The sequence below is a fragment of the Otolemur garnettii genome, unplaced genomic scaffold, assembly GCF_000181295.1.
Source record: "Otolemur garnettii isolate 467f Iridium unplaced genomic scaffold, OtoGar3 scaffold00042, whole genome shotgun sequence".
Lineage (NCBI taxonomy): Eukaryota > Metazoa > Chordata > Mammalia > Primates > Galagidae > Otolemur > Otolemur garnettii.
In genome coordinates this window covers 1,773,273-1,782,903 of record NW_003852437.1, presented here as the reverse complement: position 1 = coordinate 1,782,903, position 9,631 = coordinate 1,773,273, and the positions used below count along the sequence as shown (strand labels likewise).

General features: G+C 42.3%; 1 pseudogene; it reads right to left on the bottom strand.

Annotated features, from left to right (window-relative positions):
- Positions 1-627: 627 nt before the first annotated feature.
- LOC100954612 lies at positions 628-9,566 on the bottom strand (annotated as a pseudogene).
- Positions 9,567-9,631: the final 65 nt, after the last annotated feature.

The window sequence follows — 9,631 nt, the reverse complement described above, 5'->3', positions numbered from 1 at the left end:
GTCTGTGGTGATTCCACTCTTGCAGCAGGTTTCTGCCCAGGCACCCAGGCTTTCCATACATCCTCTGAGATCTTGCATTCTGTTGCCTACAGACTTATACTATGTGGAAACCCCCAAGGCTTATTGCACCTTTGGAGCAGCTGCTTAAGCCGTACCTGGAATCCTTTCAGCCTTGGCTAGAGTTGGACCTGCTGTGAGGGAGGGAACAGTGTGCCCAGGCAACACACAGTGGTGACACCCAGGCCTCACTCCTGCAGTCATTTTGTCCTTCAAGCCCTCTGGAGTTATAGAAGTAGCACCCTCTAAGGTTTTGAAATACTTTCAAGATTCTTTTCCTCATTGTTCCATCAACATTTGACCCTCCCCCTTTTTTTTTCAAGAGTGTACAAATGTCTTTTTTATTCAAAAATACAAAATAAATTATCTGTAGGCATGGACAATGGTTGACAGCAGTAAACCATCGGATTTGTCAACTGAAGCCAGGAACTGATGCTTATCGAGATTTTCTTAAACATCGGCCAGCCTTTTCTTCACTTTCTTCAACTGACTTCTCTGAAGTTCTTAGTGAGGAACACTGCCTTGAGCTTCCTGTCACAGTTCATTAACAGTAAAACACTATTCTAGGAATTAGAACATGCCACCTCCCATACCACCTCCCATGCCACCCATTGCACCCGTTGCAAGGTCCTTCTCTTCCTTAGGAAGTTCTGTGACTGCAACTTCTGCTTTAACAGAGAAGCCACCACCACACCCAGCATCCAGTAAAGCAGTTCTTACAACCTTTGTTGGATCAATGATTCCTTTTTCCACCATATTGACAAAATCTCCAATCATAGTATAGGAACCAACTTCTGAGGAACTTTGCATTTTTTTCTCAGCTATCTAAGATCCTTCAACACCTGCATTCTTAGCAATGGTCATTGCAGGAATTTTGAGTGTTCTTTTAGTAATTAATTTCCATACCAGTTGTTTTATTTGTTTGTTTGGTTTTTGATCTTCATTAGCTGGAGTTAATAAGTCCAGGGCTGGAGTGCACCAAAGCAGGGCACAACACACCCCCCCCTCCCCAGAGCAATGCCTTCTTCAACAGTGGGTCTTGTAGCATTAAGGTAATCTATAATTCTATCTTTCTGGTCATTTACTTCAACATCAATTGTTCCACCAAACTTCAGCCCAGCTACTCCATCTGAAAGTTTTGCCAGATGTTCATTCAGTTTTTCCTTTTCATATTCACTAGTTGTAATCTCTAACTGTTCAGCGATTGCTTGAATACGTTTTTCAATTTGAGCCTTGTCACCTTTTCCTTTCAAGAGCATGGTATCATCTTCAATCACAATGACCTCTCCCATTTTTCCTAAGTCATGAAGCTGAACATCTTCAAGATTTAGGGTTAACCCCTCCTCTCCAAACACTTCACCCCCAGTAGCAATAGCCATGTCTTTAAGCTGGTTCTTTCTATTATCACCAAATCCTGGAGATTTGACTGCTACAATTTGAAGACCAAATTTTAGCCTATTCAAAACAACTGTTCTCAGAGCTTCTCCATCAACATCTTCAGCAATTATGACTGACGGCTTTATGATGAGTATTGGCAATTTGAAGAGCAGGTACAATTGACTGGACACTAGAAGTTTTCTTTTCCCTCAATAGAACATAGGCATTCTGGAATTCACTCTTCTGACCTTTTGATGTATTAATAAAGTATGGAGAAATATAGCCTCTGTCAAACTTCACGCCTTCAATAATTTCTAACTCATCATTCAGGGTGTTCCTCTGTCAGGCCACTGACTCACAAGTCAGTTTTCTCTGGAGACACCCTCACACACACACCCAGAAACACCAGCCACCAACCTCTCCCCCAATTTAGTCATGTTAATGTCTAATATTAACCATCACAGGAGGTATCAGTACTCTTAAGGAATCTCTCTGTTCTAAGGTCACATTGCTACCTAATGTGATAACAATTACAGAACATTCCAAGTAGAGGCTTTTGGAGGAAAGTATTGACCTTCCTGGTGCAAAGTTCTTTTCTTTGTGAGATAGAGTGTATTCATAATTCACCTATTTTGCTCTACCCTTTTAAAAGATGATGTGAGAGTGAAAATGATGCTGATGGAGTAGACTCTGGGTTGCTTATGATCTGATAGTTTTTTTATTTCTCAGGTAAAAGAATATCCCCTCCTTATTTGGTTGTCTCCCTCAAACACACATTTCAACACACACACATTACGTCTATACTTACATGCTGGTTTTTTTTACCAAATTATTTTCTAGAGATACAATTTTTGTCTTCTTCTAAGAAACTCAGTCCAGTACATCATAGAGCCAAACTCAGGCTTTGCCTGAAAATCCTGTCCCTGAGTGTAATTCTCTAGTTATATAGTTGAGTTGCAAAGGAACATTCCAGAAATTAATATGTGGGATGTTTGAATTGCATTGACAAATGCACTTCTCTCTTTAATGCCATGTATTTCTGAATAAGAAATGGCAAAAATTAATAAATTCACATTTAACTTACAGAGTGTCAAAAACATTTTTGTTGAGCTGCAGAGCAAGGGAACACAATGCCAGTCTGTTCTTTCCGATAAGAACGTTCCTCTTTGAATTGCAATTTTTACTGTGTATTTATCTGTGTTGTACAAAAGCCCATGGCAATCAATGAGAAGAATGTTTGCATCTTCGGTTTCATAGAAATTTGCATGTCAAAAATATGCAATGATGAAGTGATCTATAGCACAGAAGTATGCAGTTCGATGAACATAGTGTTTTTTGGCATTCTTAAATCAAACACTTAAAGCAATACTTTGCCTGAGTTCTAAATGTTTTCCGGGGAAATCCTTCACATCTGTCTTTCATTTTGATTTTACATAAAGATGGAGAGAACTGTCTTGATGTAATATTTTCTTGTATAATAGTGTTAAATTAGTCTCTTTCTTATGGAATGCTAAAAGCACTTTTCTGTTTCCTGATTTTATCATTATATTTAGCAAGTTAGTGGAATGGGGCAAGGCAAGGGTTATTCTGATTGTTGTTGTTATTTTCTTTTTGTAATTTTTGGCCAGGGCTGGTTTGAACCCACCACCTCCAGTATATGGGGCCAGCGCCCTACTCCTCTGAGCCACAAGCACTGCCCAAGGGTTATTCTGTTTTATAAGTAAACAAACTTAAGTATAAAACTAGTAAGTAGACCAGAGCAAAGGTGGACATCTCAAAATATTTCAGGGGAGAGGGGACCCAGCAGCGAGTGGTCTCCTGGTTATCATGGGAGGGAAAGCCAGGGAACCCCAGATGTCCACCTTGAACCTGAATCACGGACAAGTCAGCTCAACCATGGGTCCAAGGGCCCACAAGTGTCACTTGACTTAAATGTACTCAGATATCTCACAAAATGCTGTGTAGCTTGTCATGAGCAGTCATTGTGGGATATTTTACTTTTCTTGGCAAACAATTTGAATGGCAATACTTTCAATCAAGTAAATACTGAAATTATTGTCTTCCTTCCAAACTCCTATCTCTTTCTTCTTGAAGTGAAAACAGAGCCATATCAGGTCTTATAGAATAAAGATTGTGTGCGTGTGTATGTGTACATGTGCTGGGATAGGGAGTAAAATTACGGTATTACCAAATCTTAGAGAAGGAAAGCACATACACCTGCACCAGATGAACATACGGATGGCTTAATAGCTGCAGAGATTATTTTCTCTTCACTTCAGTGTTCACAGGAAACACTCAGGCAGAATGTGCTGACTGAGGGAAAGGGAGTGGGTTTGCTTATTGACTATTATCTGGGTAACCATCCGGGGGCTGATGTGCTTTTCTTGAAATTCAATAAATTGATTTCTGTAGCATAATCACAGCGCTGATGCAAAATCAGTGTGGATAAAATCCTGGCACAAAATGGAAGATTGAGAAGCATCAGTGATCTCCACAGAGAGGAGATGTGACAAGCTGTGGTCATCGTCTAACACACCGGGACAATGGGGAGAAATTGTGAGCGTGAAGTACCAAGATCAGGCTAGCACACACAAGTGGTGGCCTACCAGACACAGCACACAGCATTTGCTCAGAGAACAAAGTATGGGCCTTTGGCATTTATTGGGAAAGAGACAAAATGGGGAGGAGGGATGAGATCTTTGGCTTCTTAAAGAAAGACACCTAATTAAGGAATATTGTGGGAATTTCAATGTAGGCACTGCTCATCTGTTCTTCCCAATGTTTGCTGACAAACCTGTAAACGTTGTATTAAGGTGAAAGCCACAGCAGGCTGGGGACTGGGACACTAGGATTCTGCTCTTTGTTGTATAACCTCTAGCAAGTGTCTTCACCCCTTTCTTGGTGTCTTCCTTTGTAAAGGGACTGAATTGAACTGAGGTTTGCTTCAGAGGCCCCTCTCAATTCCAAACAACCTAAAATTCTGTGATATCTCCAAATAATCTAGAAGAAATGCAAATGCTACTTTTTAAATATCCAGCAGTAAAAACAGCAAAAAGTAGCAAGAACTGCTTCTAGACATCAGTATTGTGGTGAGTCCAAATTGGACACATTCATTACAAAACAGAAAAAATGCATCTGGTCTATTTCACAGACATCATATCCTGAGGAAGAGAAATGTGTCAAAAGGTACCGGATGATGTGCCAAAATAGGAAATATTGTTCTAGTTGCAGGTGACCTTTCATAGTAAGATCATTCACTTGCTGGTTATGCTGTCACGTAACTTAATACTGCCCTTTAAAGGTCATTGCCATGGGTGTGCCCCTGGGGCACTTACTAATATATGCCTCTGATTTACTTCTCCCCCATGAAATACACCCTATAATGAGGTGCAGCCCCCCTCCACCCACAGTCTGGTGGGAAACGTATTTATCCTTGTATGTGTAGTATAAGTATATTGCATTTAAAGATACTGGTGAGAGAGGGGGAGAGGAAGGACACTTCAGGGCTATCCTTTGTTATCTATACTTATTAGGGAAGAAGTCATTCTAGGAAGAGAATTAGCTAAGAAGCTAAGAAGTAGAACTCTTTCTGTGACATAACATTATAACTTTGAAACAATTATGGTCTTTATGTAATGCATAAAGGGGTATAGCTGTCTGCTGCTGACTACAGAAAACACTGAGCAACATTTGACTGCATGTTGTGAGTTTTAATTAATTTATTTAGTCTTGAGGTCTCTCTTGAGAGTGGCTATAGTAACCCGAGATAGTTATTCTCCAGGAGACCCCCGGCTGGGAAGGACGGTTCGGTTCAGGTGTTATATCGGGTGAGACAAAATGAGGAGATAAGACCAACATGCACGAAATAAGACATTTATCACTCACAGGCCTCAGAGAGATTGGGGTGGTGATGGGGAAACTGATGGGAAGTCCAAAGAAACCAACCACTGGGGGCAGGGGCAGGAGAGAGGAAGAGAGGGAGAGAGAGGAGGACCCTGTGGACCCTGACTATCCTGTGCTGAGGTCCTGAGTATTGTCCCGCAGCTCTCTCAGTGGCTGTGGATAGGCTAGTTTAAAGAAAACACGCCTGAAGGGGGAATGGGGAAATTCACTTGCATGCTCTGGTGTTACACATAAGGTTTCACTGTGGTCGGCAGCTGAGAGATGTGTTGGCTTTTCAGTCCCTGAGATAAGGTACAAGTGGGCTGAATCACACACACCACAAAAGGCGACAGGGTTTGACTGGGTTTTAAATAACTCATGCCAGGCCTAACCATGGATGCCAAGGCAGAAACTCTATCAGTCACGTTTATGACACCACTTCTTAATCACACAGGGTTATGACATAAAATGGGATTTAACGAGCATACACGACAGTGTGACTGACCTGTAGAGACAGACTTTGGGTGTGTCCGTATTGTCCCTGCTGTGCCACAGGGATGTGGCAGTCAAGCTCAGCTCAGTACACTCCACTTAGCCAAGCCCCTGCCCCCAGGATCTCTCAGGCTGCAGCACATGTGGGCACACCTTCATAGTGGCATCACTTGGCCTTGGTGGGGGTAGGGTGGCAACTGAAGCCAAAAAGGTTAAAAACTAGAAAGCGGGTAGAGAGGGCTTCAGCCTAGCCCAGAACTTCTGCCTTTTGCTTGTTCTCCTGAAACATCATGTGCCCCTTGGTCACAGTCTGCTCAGCTGCCAAGCCCACCACCTGCTGACAGCTGCTATTCTGTTTCCCTCTGTCTCCTGGCTGTGGTTCCTCTACAGGTCTTCTGTATACTCTGGGACGTCTCCCAGGCTCCTCACTTCCTACAGAAGAAGGTTGGCCTTTAATAGATGTTATGACCCTTTCATTCTTATCATTCACTTACCATATATTTATTAATTGCTGTTTGTGTGCCAGGAACTGCTCTGGATATTGGGAATAAGAGCAATTAACAAAGCAAACAAAACTCTTTGCCTTCAAGGAATTGAGGTTTGATCTAGAGGAGACAGACAATACACGAATAATCACTCTGTAATCTGTGCCCCGATGTTAATGCTGTGGCAGAAAATAAAGCAGGAAAAAGGACAGAGTATGCTGGGGGTGGGGCAGATGGCAATTTTAAATAGTTTTCCCTATGACAAATCAACTATGACAAGCCTTAATGTGAACTGAGTATACCATTTGCTCCAGTAAGTGTTCAGGGATTGTATCTTGGTCCTAAAGAAAGCTTTGTTGCTAAGGTCCTGGTCCTGTCTGGTCAAGGGCTTTGGTCAAGGGCTTTGGTCAAGGGATGTCTGTTGCCTTTCACTGTGTACCATTATCAAATTGAGAATAAGGGTCAATGCATCACCAGTGGGACCTGGAGAGAGAACGTAAGGACTTGGCCACTGCATAACACCTCAGTAGGTAGAATCAGGTCTCAGATCATTTGCAGACAGGGATATGCTAGATGGGGCCAAAAATCAGACTCCTAAGAGGTTAAGAGGAGTCCATAGCTCCCTAAGCCTCCCCTTGACTGATATTGCAAGGTGATCTTTCCTTGTCCTCTATAAAAAGTACACATAATATTTGTTTGTAGAGACTTGTTCCGTATGCCTAGTCAGCTATACTTAGGCCTTTACTTGGAGCCTTTCTGGTTAAAGTTGCTAGTCTTGGAGGGACCAGGTCTGGTTCCCTGACAAAATCATGACCAGAAGGGCTCTAGGCCTCCATGACCAGAAGCGCTCACCAAGGGGAGGGGTGTCTGCAGCAGGTCCAGAGGAGGACAGCTAGAGCCGGGTCCCTCGGTAGACCCACCTAAAGCCAAACTACTAGGTGAGAGCTTCTGGGAAGCCCTGGTAGGGGCCCTGGGTTATAGAGCTTCTCATTATGAAGACATAAAACAAGGTCCTCGGTAAATACTTACCGAAAGATGAACGGAAGAGTTTTCTTCTGGGCTAGAGGCAGGCAAAGAAAGGCAAAGTAGAGCTGAAAACCAACAGGAACAGAGACATTAAATGTTACCTGTGTGTAATCATTTCCTAGGGCTAATTTCCCAGGGTAAATTACCGTGGACTTGGTGGTACAAAACAAAAGAAACGTCATTTCTCGTGGTTCAGGAGACTAGAAGTCCAAAATAAAGGTTGGACTTCTGGAATCGATTCCTTCTGGAGGATTTGAGGAAAAATCCATCTCATGCCTCTCTCCCAGTGGCTCCAGCTGCCCTGGGCATATGGACATATCACACCCTTCTCAAACTCCATCTGCACATTGCTTTCCTCCTATACATCTGTGTCTATGGGTCTCAAAGCTCCCTTTTCTTTTTTTTTTTTTTTGCAGGTTTTGGCCAGGGCCAGGTTTGAACCTGCCACCTCCGGCATATGGGGCCAGCGCCCTACTCCTTTGAGCCACAGGTGCCACTCTCAAAGCTCCCTTTTCTTTCTCCCATAAGGGACACCAGTCATTGGATTTAGGACTCACCCTAAGTGTAGGACCATCTACATCTCAAAATCCTTAACTATGTCGATAAAGTCCCTATTTCCAAATAAAGTCATGCTTACAGACGTCAGGAGTTAAGACTTGGGCATATTTTGCAGGAGCACAACTCAAATGACTTCACTGATATTCGCAAGTAACAAGACAATCCTCATATCTAATAAGAGGATGGACCCCAAAGAGGCTCTTTTGATTCTTATTTGTCCAACTGTGTGAAGCAATAACCTGAGAACAACTTCTCTGCTCACAGATTTTAAAATGTAAGCCATATATACCCACACGCTGAGCAATTGAGTCTAAACTGCTCCATTCTTTTATAAAATAAACATAACCTATATGCCGAATTACCCATTTAGTAGGTGTCATGCTGCAAGCGCAGCCAAGTTACAGGGCATTCCTCATGGATTCCTGTTTTAAAAGTTTTAAAAGACAACTTTACCTCTCACACTGTGGCTATTAAGTATTATAATGATGTGAAGTGGAAGCAGAGAGGGAATAATGTAAGCCAACATATGTCATAGAGTTATATCTTCCCCAATATAATTCTTATTCAACATCATGTGAATTGGCCTCTTGGTACTATGTCTATTGAAGCAGAATTTTTAAATATTTTTATCCTCATGAATACATGTTTTAAAGAAAGAATTGATGCATGTAAAACCATTCTCTTTTCATAAAACTGTATCAGATTCGGAGCCAAAAAACATGGTTCTAGAATGGACTGTGCTGCCAGCCGGCTGATGTTGGCAAGTTCTCAACAGATCTTGTGCAACTAACTATTGTTCCTAAACCAGGGGAAAGCTAACTACTGGGATGTCTACCAGATTCCACGCCAGAGTCAGACCCTGAGCAATTGTGTCCCAGAGTTAGATCACATTAGCAATGCTGGGGGCCCAAGTTTTCCCACAGAGTTTGGGAGTTTAGAAGGCTCTTAGAGGGAGAGGCCATAAGAAGTTCATAAGATTTAAATTTGAAAAACCTTTGGTAGCCTCTTTCAACTGTCTTTTCCTGTATCACTGCACAAACTTGCTACCCGACCATCCTTGTCGTATCAGGCCCCTGGAGGGTAGGCACTGCAATGCTGGGAGAGAGGACAAGATAGAATGAAGACACAGGAACCAGAAATTTCCCTATTCTGGAAAGAACAGAAAGCCTTCCTGGGAGTGTTGTTGAAGGCAAGGCTTGACAGGGCCTTGGGCTGTTGTGTTCTTCTCAGCCTGTTTCCTCCCTAGTCTGACCATGACCAGCATGGTGATATTAAAATGAGAAGAATGAGCTCATCTCTTCTCAGAGGCAATTCATTGTCCTCTGATTCATCCCCCCATCTTCCACTTAGCATTGCCAGTTTTCATGTCAAAATAAGTTGGGAAGAAATTTTTCTATTAGGCAAACACATCCCTGGAATCTTGGGAAAGTACCTTTACAAGACCAATCCTGGAATTCAAGTCTTCAGAGCAAATGATGTGGCCCTTGACAGGGACCGTGAGTATGTAGGAGTTGGTGTGTTGGGAGGAGGAAGGAAGCAAGGATAAAAATATATGGAATTAACAAAAACAGAGTCCTATTTCCCAGGCACATGACCAAGAAATTCTCGGTCATATGATCCTGGAACTCAATAACTGACCCCCAACCCCCAACAAAGCTAACATTACCAACTCACCTTTGTTGCTGCCATTTACCCTTATCAGACAAAAAATAAATCCTCAATTTATATTTAAAGTTATGACAATTATATTGACA